The 20,335-nt window shown below is 35.2% G+C and overlaps 1 protein-coding gene across 1 annotated transcript in view; it reads right to left on the bottom strand.

Moving 5' to 3' along the window:
• Positions 1–15,829, bottom strand: part of NFE2 (nuclear factor, erythroid 2) — a 334,785-nt gene extending 318,956 nt beyond the window's left edge. Inside the window, exon 1 of the mRNA XM_044083955.1 lies at positions 15,614–15,829. The gene's annotated coding sequence lies outside the window, so the exon portion shown is untranslated. The remainder of the gene's footprint in view (positions 1–15,613) is intronic.
• Positions 15,830–20,335: the final 4,506 nt, after the last annotated feature.

The raw sequence follows: 20,335 nt of genomic DNA, 5'->3' as shown, positions 1-20,335 counted from the left end.
TGTCAAGGGCCTCTGGCTCACCAAGTTCACAAACAATTGCAAATTAGGCATCATCATAAATCCCCCCTGTGACATTAACATCCTGCAAGAGGCTCTAACATAGACAAATTACTGGTGCCAATGCCACATGTAAAAACTCAATCCATATAAGTGCCTTATAATGCCTTTTGGAAAATGTTCACCTATGCATATTACTCTGTTGATAAGACTTAACCTGGTAGTTAGAGATTTAGGGCTATCAGACATATATAGACAGTAATCTGGCCTTTGACCAACACATAGCTAAGGTAGTAAGAAAATCATTCTATGTTGCCCAACTTAAAAGTAAGGGTATAGCATCTAGGTCCAAGGAAGTTATAGTACCACTCTACTCAGCCCTTACCAGGCCCATCGTTGAGTACAATGCCCCCTTCAACTTGTATCTGACTAGGAATATGCAACAGTTGGAACATCCACACAGATTCCTCACCAAGAAAATCCAGGATATTAACACATTGCCCTGTACAGACTGCCTCACTATGCTCAGTCTCTTACAGGTTGTTAAGATGTAATTTATGCTTAGCATATAAGGCATCCATAAAGCCAGCCTTGATGGAGCATTTGCACATCCAAAAAATGAGCAGCACCAGAAACACAAGATCGAAGGATTTGATCTTTGCTTGTGACATAAACAGAACATGTTGCTGAGACAGATATGTGTCTCAAAGCATCCTCATGCTCTGGAATAGGCTCCCCATCCATATGAAGCAGAGTCTATCTGTAACTCTAGTCAAACATAATATTTACCATTGTATAGGAAATAATAAATTCATCCCCAGGGTGGTCCCCATGTTTCTTGCAGACAGAGTGTGACAGTAAACATTCCCTAGCTAACACTGGATGGGTAATCATAAATGCACCCCCGGGCTGCCTCCAACCTTAAACATTCCGTAACTAACATACCCTCTCCCCTCATGTAACACTTGTTAGAAGGGAAAGCAGCTGGGTCGGTTTATGTGGCTAGGCTTATAAAGGTTCTGGTGGTTGTTATCCTAGTATATACCTATGAACCTATGATGATTATCTCAGACATTGTAGGCTATGAAATTTGAGCTTGTTTAGCATTACATTTAAGGATATCAGATATGTGCACTCCTCTGCCACACAGCATCTGAAGACTAATTTTACCTAAATACCAGACATACCAAACTTAAAGACAGAGGAAGTAATTCTGAAGGAGTGGAAGAATAGTAGTAAACTGCACCCTCCAAGAGACTCAAGCTGAATTAACAGTGTGAGGTTGTAGAGGTTCAGACATTGTGGGATCAAACAGGAAAGAAAGAGCTCCTTCTACCATATTGGGAGTTCATGGATATCCTGTACCATTCTGCCCAGTAGAGTAAGACAGGGTCATCCTGGTTAGCCTAAAGATGTCAACACTGTTGAATATTTTTAATGAGATATACACAGGTGTAGCTGTACCTGTGAAATCATTACACAACACTGTAGAGTACTGCAAAGAAAAAGAGGAAGGCAAACTTTAGAGGATACCTCCCTGTACTCAAACAGTTTAATCTAAATAGGATTTAGTAGGTGGCTAAAAGGCACTGACCCTCCATGTGGGAATCATCTGATATTACTGAATCAGACTGAAGGCAACCTGTGGTGCAAAAAAGGTGGATAAATGTTTACCCCGATGACTAGCATTAGCAGTTACAGATGGCACAGGAAAAATGACAAAAATGCTTGAACCAAATGCTAATAAAAAAGTGGAACACAGGAGGAAGCTTGATCATTATAACCTGGACAGAATCACAAAGAGTGAAAATATAATATTTATTATGTTCTCACTCAAGTTTTATAACATTGAATATACATTTCTGACTGATTACATTCTGCACTCCTTACTTTGCTCTCCATCTGGGGGCTAGCTTTATTCCCCCAATCCTCTTTCCCTGCTGAATGTTTACCATTGCTACCTTCCCTAGAATAGAGGCCCATGTTTACCTTTCAGGAGACACACAGGCTTCAAATGGGGTCCTGTTTACTGACCATGGCACTGTCTTTGAGACATTTATACTTTTAAGCTGATATTGTACCCAGACTGTAATTATTACCCTTTTGGGGTGGAACTGTAAGATAACACTGACAGAATTCAAGAGTAAGGCCCTAAGTAAATTGTTCTGAATATATGACCTCAGACTTATGATTCTGAATGTAAACTGTGTATTGTTCACTCATAGATCAGTATTTACCTTGTGACTTACAGTTGTTTTAAAACTCTGTTTAACAAGTGCCATTTTTTATTTAAAAGCAACAATGCTTTCTTATAACACCTGAAATTATTGCGTGCAGTGACTGTGAAAGCACTGTGTAAGACCAAACTGCTTTATGAATTAAACATCTTGATATGACTATCCTTAAAATCTGGAAAAAAGCTACAGATACTCCTAAGATTTGTGCATTCTATTTGAAAAATTTACCAGGGCACTTTGGATGGGTTTCAGTATTGTGACCTGAGTTACAGTATAAGTTTTTCAAACTGTCTCACGAATGCATCAGTTGTCATTTTTCAAAAAAATATTAATAAATAAATAAATAAATACATAAAAAAATACAGTAATGGATTTTTAACCAGCAAATGCTTTATTGGGCTATTACTAGTATTAGAGACAACTAAAATAATTAACTTCAACAGAATTCTGAAAGGAAAATGAAACAAACTAAACATAATATTATGGAGAGCAAAATAACTTTTGAATAGTTTTTTGCTAATAGGCACTCCATTAAATAACAGTAGAACAAGACTGCCTTGCACTGCATAATATATTTGCTCCCAGAAAGATCTATGGTCACAGTAACAACAGTGTGAAATATTTCCATAAACTTTTAAGAATCACCAGACTTACAAACAAACATTTACTTTGCAATGCAGTTTCCTAACAATAGCCCTTCAAAATTTTGCAACAACCTTTAACAACTTAACAATTTCTTCATATTACTCTAACCGTAATTCTATGGGATGTATTGAAAAATTCTTGTTTTGTGCTAATTTTGAGTTATCTACATACTGAGGAGTTTGACTCACTTTTATCATGTTTGCAGCTGAAGGGTTGAGTTTGAGAAACAAATTGTATTAATTGTACAGAGGATTATGAAAAGAACACATTCTGTGCTTTTCTAGCAGTGTTGTGGAGGTCAGTTTCTCACAATACTGAATATACTGATATAGTGTCTGTTGTATCTCTTCACGCAGTAGATATATTCCCCACGCATTTGCTTGCTGACAGCACCCCAGTTAGGGTAATACTTTAATACATCACCATCAGTTCTACTCCTCTGTGTTTGTATGGAAACAAGTACTAGTTTCAGGATCACTGCTAGGTGTTTCTGACTCTCTGTTTACTAGCACATTTTTGTGATGGCATTTGAATGTGGCATGCAACCTACCTTTACCATACTTGTTTGTAGCTACATTAGTGGAACTGTGTAATTATAACTGGCTGTATTCTTATCAACTTGGCTTGCTTTTTAGCTGCTTTGTGGTTTCCAGACCCATGAGAAACACAATGTTTTGTTTCCTGGTGCGATTTCTTAGTCTCAAGAGAAAAAAATATAAGACATTTCATGTAAGTTGGACTGATATGCTATCAGCAATTACAACCTGCTAATTTCTAAATACAAATCCTGTACCCTTTTTCATTTTCCTTTAACCATGTCTTTATTTCTTGCAAAATTAGTATAACTGAAATAGTTACAAAGAAAAATAGGCATGTAACATTTACAGTGCTGAGACAACTTTTTGTTTTTATTTGTTAACTATCCATTTTAGCTATAGTGGTTCTTTTTAGGGATGACCAGGAGACATTGTTTGGTTAAATGAATTGATCATAGTCTTGCAGTCTGTAAGTGCAGAGTGATGGGATCAAACCCAGGCCTACAGGATTAATCTCCCAGTTAGCTTGTAGTGTTCACTGAATATTTAAATGGATGCTTAATTAGTGTGTTTTCAGCTTTCAAACCTGCATTGCCATTGTCACAAATGTACTCTTACTGGTTTTACAGTAGACTGGTCTCATTTAATTTAAAGTGGCTGCTAAATGGTTTACAACTTTCACACAATTCACTAAACAGCATAAGTACACCTGTGCCATCAAGTATTTTAAAGGGGCTGCAATGTCCAGTTTGAGTTTTTTTAATAAAGCGCTGTAAACCTTGATGTCCCATTGATTTGCATCCATATCATTTAAATTATAATAACATATAACTGGAATTCGGTATTTATCATAGTTATGTAAGGATCTTATGCTAAAATTAACATCATAATCAGAATATTTGAAATGCCCTATTAGTGCTTGTATCTGCTTTCTGTAACACATTGTAACCAGATGGTGTCTGATCACTTTTCATTCTAGAACTCTGTTCTCATTCCTAATTACAATTCTAGCTCTGCACTTCAGTAATTCAGTATGCTGAAATTCCTATTATGTGTGAGGAACATTGTGAAGGGTGCAGGGCAAATGCAATGATTCAGAATTGAACTCCTGACTGACAATGTCCCCAGAACACTAGATAGGATGATGCTACAGTGACACTGTTAAATAAACACAGCTGCTGATTATAGATGGATGCTTTTTTGTTGCACATTGAAGGAGTATGTTTGTGACAAGTAGGATAGATTACTGATGCAAATTATAAATTACTGCAGGAATGATTATTGTCCCCAGAATTATTTCACAATGCAGTACAACGCAGACCCATAAGTATACTGGTATTGACAACTACTTCTGAGCATTGTTCTTTTTATACTATAAACAGCACTTTTGAGAAAGCTTTCATAACTGGCTTCCCTACAGGCATCACAAAAATGAAGTAATGTGAGGTGCACAGTTTTGAGAACTCTCTGTCCGTCCTACTTGCTGTATCTAACAAATGAATACATTTTTGTCATACTCTGCAGGACTGTTCTTCATTGCTCCTGTAATATCGTCAGATGCTTGCATGCACATTCAAAATTTGGCAATTGTGTTGTGTACTTCATATTTACAGAAAGATGAGTGTTGCATTGCTTTGTACTTTTTTGTCTCACTTAGCCATAACAGTATACATTATGTCTCGAATATTTGTGTAATTAACAAAAATAAATAAACTAATATTTAATATTATTAAATGCAAAGGTTTATTACTTGCCAAGACATACATAAATTAAATGGCTACTGAATTAGTGAGTATGGTAAACATTCAAAATTGTGATATAAGGGGTGCAGTGAAGAGAGTCAGAACAAAAACACAGTACATATCTAGAGGACCATGACAAAAAATAATTTTGAGATTCTCATTTAAATTGTTAGGTTGTTTTTGAAAATTGGTACATGACAGTTTGAGCCATGCCTACTGTCAGCTGGCCGTCTAGTCAATCCATCTATCAACAAATCAAGATTATCACATAATCAATCAAGCAATCATCCAACAAATAAATAAATAAATAAATACAATTGGAAAATTTAATTAGTTAAGCCAGTTATAGGCTTCATTCAGTATAATCGCTACTTAACAGACAATCTTACAAAGAGGTTAAATCATTCATTCATTCATTCATTCATTCATTCATTCATTTAGTTAAAGCAGAGAATTCAGAACCAAAATCTTCCTTTACTTGACTGGGTTTACCAAGCTGATACTAAACATTACCAAGAAGATCTAAACAGAATTACTTGGGTTTCTTTCTGGCAGACTACAATCAAAATCATAATTGATTTGGGATACTCATATCAAACATGGAGTCCTATTAATTCAAATCTTAGGAACTGCCTTTTCATGCTTAACAAACTAATTTTGTTCAATATAATTCTGAAAGCATTTTAAAGTAAATCAAAGAGAACACACTTATTGTATATATATATATATATGTGTGTGTGTGTGTGTGTGTGTGTGTGTGTGTACTATATACAGAGTAGAACAATATATTGTTTGTCAAAAATGTGCACTGCTGTTCCATACCCAACATTCCAACTTAAGATGTGGGATTTCTGATACTAAGAATGTCTAGTATTACAGGCAAAGTATCTATAAATGCTGCATAATTCCATGGAATTGCAGTGGCAATTAATTCATGCCATCCCATCCCATTGTTCTATATCAAGTGGTTATACCTCTGAACTGTTCAGATTTTTTTTTGCAGAATGTCCAGGTTTCTACCCTATTTTTGGTCTGTTCCTAGAATGCATGTGATTTTCTGAGAAATCATTGAGGATTGAAGTCACTAATTAATGACATAAATTTGAGTTTCAGACTTCATATGTTTCAGAAAATGCATAGTAATGCAAAACCTGCTATGCTAGCAACTTTCTAAGTTTATAAGAGCAATACTTCAAATTTGTCCTTGATTTTGAGCCTTTGTCCCCCATTATTTTTGGCTTTGTCCAGATTTCTTGCGCTTAGAGGTTGAGAGGTATTTAAGTAGTTTGGTTAACTATTAAAACAAGGAAAGAAAGTGATGAAGTCATGCACCTCTGTTACAAAGAATAGTTTAATGATAGCTATTTTTCTGATATGACCATGTTTTATTCTGTTTTTCTATGTTATAATAATTTTTTTAACTCTAGCTTTTGGATTCATGTATGTTTTTAAAAGTGCTAACAACAGCATACAAGCAAGATTTAATTTGGACTGCATCTTCCCATAAGGTTTCATGAGTATTAATACAGCTTTACTGTACCTTAATAGAAAATAAATTAATAATAACTTAATATCATACATTAACTGCCTGCAGTCCATTAGTATAAGAAAATGTATAAACATCTTGTAGTTAAATTCTAACCATTTAACAGAGATACTCAGTTCTAATTCTAAAATAGTAAACATGCAGGTACATTATTTAGAAATGTCAAATCTTAAAACATTTCCAAAATGACTGCAGTGAGAATGAAATTAACTGGTTTTGTATAAAGTTCTATGTTATAATTGAAATATTTTCGTATGGTCTTACAAAGCTGAAGGAAGTTATGCAGTTAAAGTTTAGAAGAAAGAAACTACTGCATGTTGAAATCCTTGAAAATATGCAAGACTTTACAGTTCTGTGTCTCTGGAATTTGGTAAACTACTATACAGTTTAAGTGCAATTATGTATCATTCTTATTCAGCCCTAATGTAGAACACATTGTATTTCAACAATAGTTAAATGTTTGCAGTTTTAGAAGTAAAATAAATTATATAAATCAAGAAAGGAGATATCAGATGGCAAAAGCTGGCCAGTAATACCTCAGTAATATCTAAGGATATACAAGTCCAGGCATACAAAGTTTTGCTAAAATGTCATCTAAGTTAATGTTATTTACACTGGGTGGCACAGCACTCTTTTTAGAGTATTACCTGCAGCATCTTCATCATCATAGTAATAATAGTAATTATAGTAGTAATAGTGGAACTGGAACTCGTTCTATGGAGGTCTGAGTAGTAGAGACTGGGATGGAAGGTAATAAGAGCACCGAGTTTTTTCTTAAAATTTTACCTTGGGTACTGTTGAACACATATTTAGCTATTGTAGGGGTTATTATTCTTTGCTTTGGAATTTTTGAGATTTATCAGCAGTATTATGACTTTGACCTTACAAACCAATAATGAACTTTGTGTTTTAAACAAGTTTTGGACACTGCGTTTGTCATTGCAATTATATGTGTGGTGTGCTTTATATACTGGTAATCTGTTATTAAGATAATAAGGGCATATGCCCTGGCTACCTAGCTGTATAGCATAAGGAAAAATGTATTTGTGATATATTTTATAATTAAAAAGCTCTACCAGAATTCCCCGCTGTCACATTAAATTTCGTTGTGAACTAAGGATCCATACTGATAACACACTATTTACCCTCTCAGGAACTACAATATTCCTTATGAAGAACTGCATTAGAAGCAAACTTCTCACTCCTGGTATTGTTGCTTCAAGACATGTTTCTAGTACTAACAAATGCAGTCTTTTTATGTTTATTTAATATCCTTGGCAAAAGGAAAAGTCTACCAGCCAAAGTATCAGATCTGAGAAGTGACCTAACAAAAGAAAAAAAAAGGAGCATTTTAATCACACAGGGCCACACAGAATGCAAGGAGGACATGGTGAAAATCAAATATAGATTAGTTAGATGTTTACATTTTGTAGCGTTCGAAAGACATGCGTGCGTAAATGGGCATGCCTTCATTGAAGGTTGGGCATCGAGCTGGCACCTCGGCGTTTCGTAAAAATCTACCGCCAATCATTAGCGAACCAGAGTTCCGCTGTGGCAACTCTTTACCGGGAAAAAGCCGAAAGACAAACAACAACAACATTTTTTTAACTTTTTCTATGAAAATGTATAGAAATGCGGAAACATAGTATGTCATATGTGTGCAGTGTTAATGTTACCAACCGTTCGAAAGTGATTTCTGTCACCCTTCATTTGCATGTAGAAGTTTAATCCTACAGCTCTGTGATAAATATAATAACTTCAAAGAAGAAGCACTTTACATTGGGTTTTGGCTGTGTTGTCACAATATGCATCTGGGATTTGTGTCTCAGGTGTTGTGTTTGTACACGCTCATGATGCTGAACTCACTTTACCCAGATGACGTCCCAATGAGTTGGACATGCTCTTACCTATGTGTTTTAGTAAGTTTTGCAGGTGAGGCCCTTCATTTAAACTAGTCAATGTAATGCATGGCCACAACTGAAGTTCACCTACATATCAGCACCACATAGCCTTGAGATCTCAATAAGATCATTCAAATTCTCTCCTTTTTGCTTCGCAAATTTAAAAACAAGAAACAGCATTCTTGTAACTCACTCAGGTATATACCATAAATATCAGCCTTAATTTTTAAGTCTGTTTTTTTTTTTGTTTTCTTTTTGTGCTGTGTTTAACTCTTCCTAAAACTCACATTTACTAAACTCTGTATCATTTTTTCTGAGTGAAAACAAATCAAAAGAAAAGCCTTCCTAAGTAAGCACACATTTTTTCAGGGAAAAGTAAAGGGCACCTATATTCCTACAGATTTTTGGCAATTTATAGAAACAGACAGATGTGCAATTAATCAAGTTCACTGTACATATAAATTTCTTAAGTGCTCCCCAAAACATTCCACCAGCCTCCAAATCACCAAGATTTTGCAATCCAATTATTATTATTACATAGTAGTACTCTTTGTGTTATTAACTTAACATCTTAACTTATTTACAAAAATGTCAGGTTTCATATATTTGTAAGGAAGGGCTGGTCATGTAACTTTTTTGTCCTACTGTATTCTTACTTTGCTTGTAAAGGGTTTGGGTTGTCTACTTTTTAACTTTTTACTATAATAGAGACTTTCTGCTTAATATCAACAGTTACTCATTATTTCAGTATTCTAAGTTATTTTAGCAGTTTCTTACTTTTTAAGATAGGCAGCATTTGCTGCATTAATTTACCATTATTCACAATAAGTTTTGATAAATACTGAGTCTCCATTTACAGCTTGGAAGAGTCATGGGTTGCTGAAAAAGGGTCATATTAATGAAAGCATTTGTCATCCTCTCATATGTCAGATAGAACTGTTAAATGCTACTCAGGACTTGTACCAAAATAACTTAGTGTTCAAAATGGAATAAAAAGGAACAGATTAAAACAGATCATGATAATATTCATAGTTGTTTAGTTTATCATGTTGGATTGTACATTTGCTCTCTGAACCTGTGAGACCATGAATGTTAACAATCACTAGGTTTCCGCCATTCCATCCATTATACATGCTCTATATTATTTAAAGGCAATTGCAAAGAGCACACACACATATATATATGCCAATCCTTAACAGCATATAGCCTTCAGATGCTGAACTCAGAACTAATAGAAAAGTGTAGCTAACACCAAGCTACCACCGTCTCTCATACTTTGTGGAATACATTATAGATATTACATTAAGCGATATATTATGGCAAATAAAATGATAATGCCCAAAAAAACATGCCATTACTATATTCTGTAAACAGGAGAGTACAACTGTGTACAGACTTAATAGATTGCATTTGTACTATCACTATATAATTTGCATGAATCCTTCTCTTAGGCATGTGGTACATAACAAAGAATGAATTTGCAAAAGAAAACAACATTAAATCTTAGAATACAATGGGAGCTGTTAGTTAAATTTTTTGCATCTGCAAGATTCATTCATATTCCTAGCTGTTAACATGAAATGCTAATTTCACTGCTGCTTGTAAGTGCCCCCTAACATCTTTACTGTCAAAGTGGCAGGTGTCACAGAACTGTCTGTAATCCAGCACCTGTGTGTAGAGCTGGAGCTGTAATAACCTGCAGAATTAGACACAGCAGCTCACCTGTACTGTCATCCGCTGCAGGTGCAGGAGTGTTGGACTATCATGTGAATCCAGATACTGTTTCATAAAAACCTGAATAACTCTGACTAGGTCTATAGTTGTACATGATGCGCACCAATGCTCCTGGTACAGTTGACAGACACCCCACATGGCTCAAAGCCAACTTTCGGACAAAAGTGGTTTTCTTTCAATGTTGTTTTCCTCAGGTGTACCTTGAACTCCCTTAATGTAACAGTATCCTGGCTACATCATTATGAACAGCAACTTCTCAGAATGCTGGACAGTTTATTGCCAACTGACTGAGGATGGTGTAAACTATATACTGGACATCCCAAACACTGCTGGTTCTGTAGACCCAGGAACGGGGTTCTATAAGCACCTCACTTCTGTTGCTGTGAAAATAAAATAGCCTTGTAGCAGTGTAAATGTCTGTCTCTCATTTGCAAGCAAAAAATATGAACTGCAATCCAAACAGTAGAAATGCAGCAGATGCAGAGGTCATGTGTGAACTCAGTAATAAAGCTAAGAACCAGTCCAACAGGTAGAGCCATACAATGCAGTATTACCAGTAGTGTCAGCAAATATATTCTTCCAGGACCACTGTAGCTTCTGGAGCAAAAGGGGAGTTTATCTGTCTCTGATTTACACTGATGTTACACAGATAAACCTATACTTGCATATTTTGTCCTTGACTGTGGGTTTCAGAGTACAAATTGGTTGTGGTTTAATGATTTGTGACTGCAAATGCAGTTCAACAACCAGCTATGTCATACAGGTGTAATAATTCCCCTCTATCAGTGTTTATACCACTCTGTCCTACAACGTTTTCTTATATTGATCATACCTATTATTTTCCAGAGCAAGAGTCAGGTGCTGTTCTGTCTTGGTACAATGTGTGCAAAGTAGTTTTTATAGAACTTGGAAAGTAATAACTGAAAAAAGGCTTTAATAGAATATGTCAGGCTTTACAGAGTTTTTAATTTCTGCCCTCAGGTGTTCATTTGTAATTCACTTCATTCACACTATGTATATATATATATATATATATATATATATATATATATATATATATATATATATATATATATATATATATATATAGGTCCCCTTCAAAACATCTAAAACCCATAACATTGAATTTCATAACATCTAACAGTACAAATCACATGAAAATATCATCCCCTCCACATATAACAACATATAATGACGCCAAACTACCAACACACTTTTTACTACATTTCTGCAGGGGGGCTTGATACAGTGGGGTTAGGAAATTAACTTTTTCCCACTGTAGTGCAATCTTGGAGTTGGTATATTTAATTTATGGGGAGTGCAGGGGGGGCTTGCCCCCCCCTGCAGAAACATAGTAAAAAGTGTGTTTGGTGTCGTTATATGTGGAAGGGATGTTATTTTCTTGTGATTTGTAGAGGTAGATGTTATGAAATTCTATGTTATGTGTTTTAGATGTTTTGGGTTTTAAATGTTCTGGTCTCAATCTTATGAAATTAGATGTTATGGGTTTCAGATGTTTCAAAGCAGACCCATATATATATATATATATATATATATATATATATATATATATATATATATATATAAATTAATTAATTATATGTGTGCGTGCGCGTGTTTACCTAAAGTGACTGAAACAGCATAAGATCGACAGAAAAGGACTGAAAAGTAGTAAGACTGATCCTGAAATAGACTGACAAAATTGAACTTATAGTAGGCAGGTGTTTATGCCCTTTCCCCACTGCTGTATGTGCCACCTCAGAGCTGGTATATATAATTAATAGGAGGTGTGGGAGAGTGCAGGGGGGGGGGGCAAGCATTCCTGCAAAAACATTGAAAAATGTGTCTTAATGTTGCCAGATTTTTTACTGGTTTTCTATGTGCTTAGATTTTGTCACATTTTTCAATGTTTTTTGCAGGGAGCCAAGCCTCTCCTCTATCTCTTACACCACCCTGCTAATTATATATACCAGCTCTGAGGTAGTACACACAGCAGTGGGGAAAGGGCATAAACCCCTGCCTAGTATAAGTTCAATTTTGTCAGTCTTTTTCAGTGTCAGTCTTTTAGTCTTTTTCTGTTGGTCTATTTACTGTTGATCTTATTTTGTTTAAGTAATTATTAGGTATACACACACACACACACACACACACACACACACACACACACACACACACACACACACACACACACACACATTAGGGTAAGAGAGAGTGTGTGTTGTTGTGTGTGCATAATGTTGAACAAATATTCCTGAATTTCTAATACGTGCAGGATTTTTAGATAAATCTGAGCTGTTTAGGTAGCTCTAAGAATGCCATGCAAAGCTGCTTATGGACTCTCATGGTTTTAAATGCCCTGTATCTGTGGTGGTACAATTCCCTTTCTTATCTAGTGTCAGTGTCACAGGAAACAAAAAAAGCATCTGATCTGAGACAGGTATAACACAGCATTCAGTTTTACATTTTTTTACACTCTATTTGTATCTAGAGACAACTAAATTCCCAAAATGTTCATACAGTTTAATAGAAATTACAACTTTTCTACAAAAATTATAGTTTTGGGGTGTTATCAGTGCTCCATATAAGTTGTAGATTTCATCTAGTTATTGTGCAAATATAGCATAAAAATACATTTTAACAGTAACAGGCATCATAACCCCAGTGTTTTTCAAGTGTACCAATGCACAGAATAGGTACCAGTGTTTGTTGTCACCCACGTTTAAATAGAATAAATTAGACATTATACCTATAAAACTATTTTCCTACACCCCAGCTTTTGGCTCAATTTGTTCTCTTTCCTGAAAACACCAGCACTATTAAATATACAACATTGTGGTAGAAAAACAATTGATCACTTCTGACTCCTGAAATAATGTAGTTTAGCCTAGAGATAGAACATTCTTTCTGTGAAAATGCAATATACATTTTTATTTTAGCTGTTTCTCACATGCTTAAGCAAGTCACACAGCTTTAGTTTAGTATACCTAACTCAGCCAAGAAATACGCAGAAAAAAATTCAAGATCCATAATGTTTTTTTGTCTTAACTTTAACATTATATAATATTTTACATTTAGATTAGGATAGTGATCATTTAAAATTATGCATACTCAAGTTATGTTCCAGACTTCCCAGGAGAAACATAACGTAGCACTCTATGGTACAATTTCATTTTGCATTCAGCAAGTATTGTAGCCTTCTTTTCATTTTATATACACCAAGTTCAACTTTGCTGCTGACACGGCTTCAGTATTGTGCATCTCTTGTGCAAAAGGGCTAGTCTTTCTTCATATGCAACCTCTTTCATTCTAAGAAATTTCCCTTTTTGAATTTCGGAGAAATAGTTTACAGCAAACAGACTTTCAAATTTCAGTGTCTTTCAGACTATTAATTATCACTTATTTTGCCTGTTCAGAAATTATACAGACACCCATAAATGTACATGATAAAGTTTTATGAAAAGGCCTCTCTCTGTTTCTTCATTTGATAATAAAGTCTAATATAATTTTGGGATTTATAGCGTTGTTATACAAATGTCCCTTGTCTGCTTCTCCCTAAACTTGTCACTCTAATTTTGACAACCAAAGAATTTGAGTAGCGGTAGTTACATTTGCTTTAGCTGACAAGTACAGCCTATGAGTTACAAAGCAGTTATCGTACCACAGTATAATCATAATCACACAGTGGGTACTTTAATGCAACCGATATCTCCTGGGCAAAGGCAAACATGAGGCCTGATACAATGCAAAGTATAGTGATACAAAGTGCTGAGGAAAAACAGGTACAGCCATTCTGATGCATATTGCTGAAGGCATGTTGTGAAATGCGATATACTGAACTGTGAGCAGGTGAATGGAATGCAGCAGAAAAAAAACAGAAACAAAGGAGGTAAAAACTGCAAGTTTTGATAGCAAGGGTCAATATTTTCTGCTAATTTTAATTAAGAAAATGACTGGATTAACATTTTGCAGCTAGACATTGTAGACACCCTTTACTCTGCTCTGTTATAGTGTTACAGTTACCAGTACATTTGCAAACTTTACAGCATATGTGCTCAGTGTTGTGATACGACTTTCTTTCCCCCGCATAATCATGAATGGAACTGTTTAGGATTTTATCAACTATGGCTAATGAATGAATGTATACCATTACAAATAAAGTTTTCTGAAGTGTATTCAGAGGTGATGGTTTGGAGGTAAAAAAAGACTGAATAAAATGTTGGAAAGCTAATTTAGGTTACCCATAAGTCTAAAGCCTTTCTTGGGTTGTTATAACTAGTAACAACACTTGAACTCTGTCTCCAGCACACAAACAAGAAGCATCAGTGTACAGTAATGCAAGAAGAAAGATGTGACAGATAGCAAAATGGAGGCATTTTCAACTTATTGGATCTCATGGCATACACTGAATTTATTTTCTGGGGTAGTAAGCATTTAAAACTTCTTATTTCTAACAAGATAACCTACTTTCAGGTGAGAAAGAGATCTTTACAATACCTACTGCTATACATTGTTGGGGAAAGGTGTATTTAAGACAAACCACACACCCACAAACATGAAAAAAGTAGAAAGAAACATAAATGAACTGGTATTGAGTAGGAAAAAATCTAGAAGATCTTTGAAAAAGTTCTCCTTGGCCTGTGGATAAATTCTATTTTACTAAACATAATTAGCCCATTTTACTTAAAATGGTAGTGGTCCAAAAGTTCTTTTCTTTTAGATACCATTTACAAAGTAAGTTAACATTTCTGTGATATTCATTATGGACTCAATCTTCATAACAATCTTTTACTAACAACTGATGTTGAAGTAGCTGAAACACGCACACACACACACACACACACACACACACACACACACACACACACACACACACACACACACACACACACACACACACACACACACACACACGCACTTACTTACTGGTCAATGATCTGTACAAGACCATTGCCCAAGCCCCTTGTAGTTTAATTTTTAATCAAACAAGAAAAGGAACAGAATGTAAGAAAGCTAATACATTTTGTGGTAATAGCCAGCCATGCAAGTTTGAACAGCACACCTGTAAAGCAAACAGGAGCGTCTCACAGGTGAGTAAGAGTGACCGCTAACAAAGTCCCTTTGAAGACCAGCATACCTCTGCTTACCAAAATCAGAACCTAGCTGCCCAGGGGATATGTCAGTGTTGCATAATTTCAGTTAGAGTGAGTAACAATGGACCACTGTGTCCTGTAGCTCCAAGTAAACAAAAATGATGAAAAATATAAATAAAACTCACCAAAAGTTGACAGAGATGAGCAAGCCACAAGCATCCCAGCAAAGTTAACTTTAGCCTTCTGAATTAACTGTTTGCTTGCTTCTGATGAAAAGGAAAATGTTGAAATGTGTTTTCTAAGCAGCAAGCCAGTGGGTTAATTTCTGAGAAGAAACTTCTGTCCTTTACTGAGTAGGACTGAACCTGCTGAAATTACTTCTCCTTCCCCCTCCTCCTCCCTCTTTCTCTCTGTTTCTCTCTCTCTCTCTCTCTCTCCTTGTTACTATCAGGGCAGTGGGCTGTCCTATACTAGAGAAGTTATTACATAAGATGGGTTGGTCACACAGTAACGGCCCCTTTATCAGGCCCAGATGCTTGAGGTACAGGCAAACCACAAGCTCAAGTAAGTTCATGCTGCAGGACTTTTGTGTTGGTGCTGTAATCTTCTAGTGAAAGATATCAGTACAGGCACATCAGCAGTGCTTGTGGGCCTCTTTTACCATACAGAACAGCTCATCAAACCAGGTTACTGCGTAAAGACATTCAAGAATGCCACTTATGAAAAGAAAAGTAAAGGGTGTCTGCCCTAACTGCTGTGCCATTTGTCCTTCCCTATATTACCACTATTACACCAGATGCAGGTAACCACTTTGTCAATAAACATGAATGCAAAATTTGTGGATATATGTGTTGTCCTGTAATGCACACCTAAGACCTTGTTAACATACAAACTAAGTTGTACACTATTTAAGTATAAATTATGTATCATTGCTAAATATTTTCAAACAAGATGTAAGAGTACAAAAATTTCTTATGTGCGTGTGTGTTTGTTGGGGGTATACACACAATATATATGTGTGTGTGTGTGTGTGTGTGTGTGTGTGTATATATATATATATATATATATATATATATATATATCCTTTACATATATCACAGACACACACAAACACACAAAATGCAGTTTTAAATTATGGGTTGAAAGTGACTGAACATTCAACATCGGTGCATTAAAGCAAATAAGTAAACAGTTCATCTACTGAAAAATTAACAGATAAAGAAAAACTAGACAACTAACAAGACCAAAACACTACACATTTGACATGATCTGATCCATATGTTTTGAATGCAAAACCTATTTCACTGTTTATTGTTGTAGCATATGAATTCATTAAACATAATATATAATATAAGGAATGTAGCCCTATTATTATTTTTATAGTGGGACAGCATCACTTCAAAACACATCTGAAGTTAAAACAACAATTAATATTTATATAAGTATACCATTTGGCCAGACTATCAGGTTTATTTGCCTCCACTGAGGAGGAAAGCTAGGCAGCCAGTGACGTTCCTTGGCAATCTGACACTTAGAGCAAAACATGAGATTGTGTCCCACCAATAAAAAAATAGCATATTATGAAATCGAAGACTTTCATATTGTGTGAAGAACAAACTGAAATTATGCAACAAAAATCAAGAATGTACCTGATGGTCAGATGCGTGTTTGACAACGATTGTGCCATTTTTGTATATTCCTGAAATAAAATACGGCTATATAGCTTTCTTTAAAAAACGATTGTTACAGGTATTTTATTTAATAGTTAAAAAAGTATGGCTTTCAGCATTTCTTTAGTGCACTTCTAAGTTGAACAAGCACCTGTAACTTCAACATTTTATATCATTGCACACATAGTTTTTAATACACCGTCTATGAGCTCCAGCCTCATGAACTATGCAACTGCCATTGTGCAACTCTGTCTGGAATTGTCAGTTTGAAAGCTGACTGTGAAATGTCATACTTAGAACTGCACAATAACAAATGTAAATTGCATGAGCTTTGGACTGATTAATGGCATTTTGCAAAAATCTGATGTGATGGTGTTGAGAAGTAATGAAGTTGGTGGTTGTTTGATAGAGAAAATAATTGCACTTTTAGTTTTGTGTAGTACACTTTTAAGTTGAACAATTACTCATAACAATGATTTCAGACCATTTTCAACATATCATTTATACAGTCCATCTTCATGGAACTTGAAAATGTCATTGTGCAATTATATGCAAACTGAAGCTTTGTAAACTGAATGTGAAGTGACATATTTTAGACAGAATTTTGCAATGTCCGTTGTACAGTTCACAAGGTGGGGAAAATACATGATATTTTGAAAATTTGATGGGATTTTAAGAAATAATATAGTTACTGGCATTTAACAGCAAAATTGTTAAATGTTGGTGACTCCTCCCAGGGAGTTGTCAGTTACCTAGGTCTATAAATAGCCCTGGTAATAATTTGCAACCAGAGCAAATAGTGGACAACAAAATGGCCTAGTATGTATCTAAAATGTCAGTATTAAGCTACAGAAGTACGGTGGACCATCTTAATGTTTTCTAACTGCATGATAAACACTTGGCTCTTTCATTAATAAGAAGTGTTTTTGAGTATGTGATTCTGAAATATTTAAGCAAACTATGCTTGCATAAGCCCTTTCCAGCAAATGGGTTTGACTTTACAAGTTTTATATCTTACAGCTTTAGAGTGGGTTATATTAGTTAGGGTGGCCCGGACAGTGAAGTCCCTTGCACCGTGAATGCATTGAACTTTCCTTCTCACACAAGATGTACTGGTAGTGTTAAACTCTGGTAGAACAGGCTGATACGATTGTAATTCAATGGAGTGAACTTTGATGACAGCACTATGTCTGCAGGTAGATATTAAACGTTTCAACAATAATGTAGACATAACATCTGTTAGGTGAATTCTTAATAAACTGCAAAATGTTTGTTTAGATTAACCTGTAGCTTTTATATGTTGTATTCTTTGTTTATTTAATTTGCTGGAATGAAGTCTTACCCTCAAGAGTTTTTGTTCAACCGAACTTCATTATAATGAAATATTTAGCATTACCGTAAACCCAAAACATAGACATTTACACTGAAGACTGCACACTTATTACAAATAAAAATGAGCATGTTTAAAAGATTAAACAATCTGGCAACAGTAGATTTTATTGTCAACATTCTTAACTTCCAAATTTCCATCAAAATTTCAAATTGCACTTCAGATTACAATGGTAGTATCTTAACTTACCAACGCCTAATTTCCAGATATCACTGCACTGATAATAGATTTTGCAATGAAGACCATTTTCATCAAGAGGTTTTTCTATAGTGACTTGCTAAGGTGATACTTATAGTAGAAATATGTAAATACCAAGATCAAAGTAGAATGTGTATTGTAGATTATACTACACAGACGGAGTACAGATATGCAAGGGGTAAAACAGCTAAGATAACTGAAAGACTCCTAGAAAGGATCAAACTGAGTGAAAATTCTTCTGTAGGTATATCAACAACAGGCAGTAGAGTAGTACTAAGACTGTTTTCCTGTTTACAAGCTCCTGATAAAGACATTTAAATGCAGTAGTAGTAGTAGTACTTAAAGATGTATTGCTTTCTAGGAGTCTGATAATCCACAGAATATGTTAAGAGTCAGTACTCCATGAAATGCAAGTTAATATTTTGATTGTAAACATCATGTACATGTTTGGAGATCACCCTGAACTTTCCTATATGTCACTAAAATAACAAATTATCTTTGGTTGGTATGGGATATGGTTTCTGGAAGATACAGAAATCTGCATTCCTTTTTTTTTCAAAAATGCATGCTGCAGTTCAAATGCAGGAAGTACAAGGCCATATAGTTTTAGACAAATTGGCTTCATAGGACCATACCTCCTGAGAGGTAGTCAACTGGGCAGAATGGAGGGGGAGAGAAGCTATGAATTGATTATATCAATAATGAAACATACCAGCTGGTGTGGAATAGTTGCAATTAAAGCAAACTAGGTGATATACTACACTGTCTCGGGATATTGACTCCAGGGAACCTTAGGTAATCTTTCTGATGCACAGAAGGGTTATTTTCTGTCATTTATATAGTACATTTATGAGACTACATATGGAATAAGCAAAAATACCCCATAGGGAAGCCACTACAAGGAAATAACTGACAGATGGGAGAGTTATGAGGCATAATGCAGTAGATGGAGATCCTCCCCACCAATGGATGGTCCTTTATTTCCACCTTTCCATATAATGTTCACCCTGGAGATCATAATTGTACTTAAAAAATGGACCACTGTTTCTTTGTAATGAAACAATGCAAAACACACCAAACTTTATTCGTGCATTTTTTCAATTTATATAAAGATTTTTTTGTATGAAATAGTCTCCTTTTCTTTACTAATATGTTTTTTTATATTGCTGTATTTTAATAAGTAAAAGTTATTTGAAAACAGTTACAGTAGGCGAGATCTGGAGTGTACTAGTAAATAGAATTTAACATTTGTCATTTTTTTTAGCATTTTCTTGTATTGTCTGTGTGTGTGTTTGTGTGTGTATATGATGAGTGTGTGTGTGTGTGTGTGTGTGCGTGTGTGTGTGTGTGTGTGTGTGTGTGTGTGTGTGTGTGTGTGTGTGTGTGTGTGTGTGTGTGTGGTTTATGCTTTGCCCAGTGGGTGTCCTCACATAATTAGTTGTTAATAGTGACTGTGTTTCTCGGTTTCCTTTTATACAGTATATAAAAACACAGCTTTATTTACATAGTTTCACAGATTCATAGATATTTCAAGGTTATTAAGTGGTTCAACTGCAAGTCTCAAGTGCTTGAAAACCACTGTCTTGAAGCCAGAGACTTAAGTGTTTTGTAGCTTGGGTATGTTGCTGCTTATGCTTGATCTTGAATAT

The sequence above is a fragment of the Protopterus annectens genome, chromosome 9.part0 (assembly GCF_019279795.1).
Source record: "Protopterus annectens isolate FY-2018-M chromosome 9.part0, PAN1.0, whole genome shotgun sequence".
Taxonomy (NCBI): Eukaryota; Metazoa; Chordata; order Ceratodontiformes; family Protopteridae; genus Protopterus; species Protopterus annectens.
The sequence above is the reverse complement of the archived record's forward strand: the minus strand, read 5'-3'. Positions and strand labels throughout refer to the sequence as shown.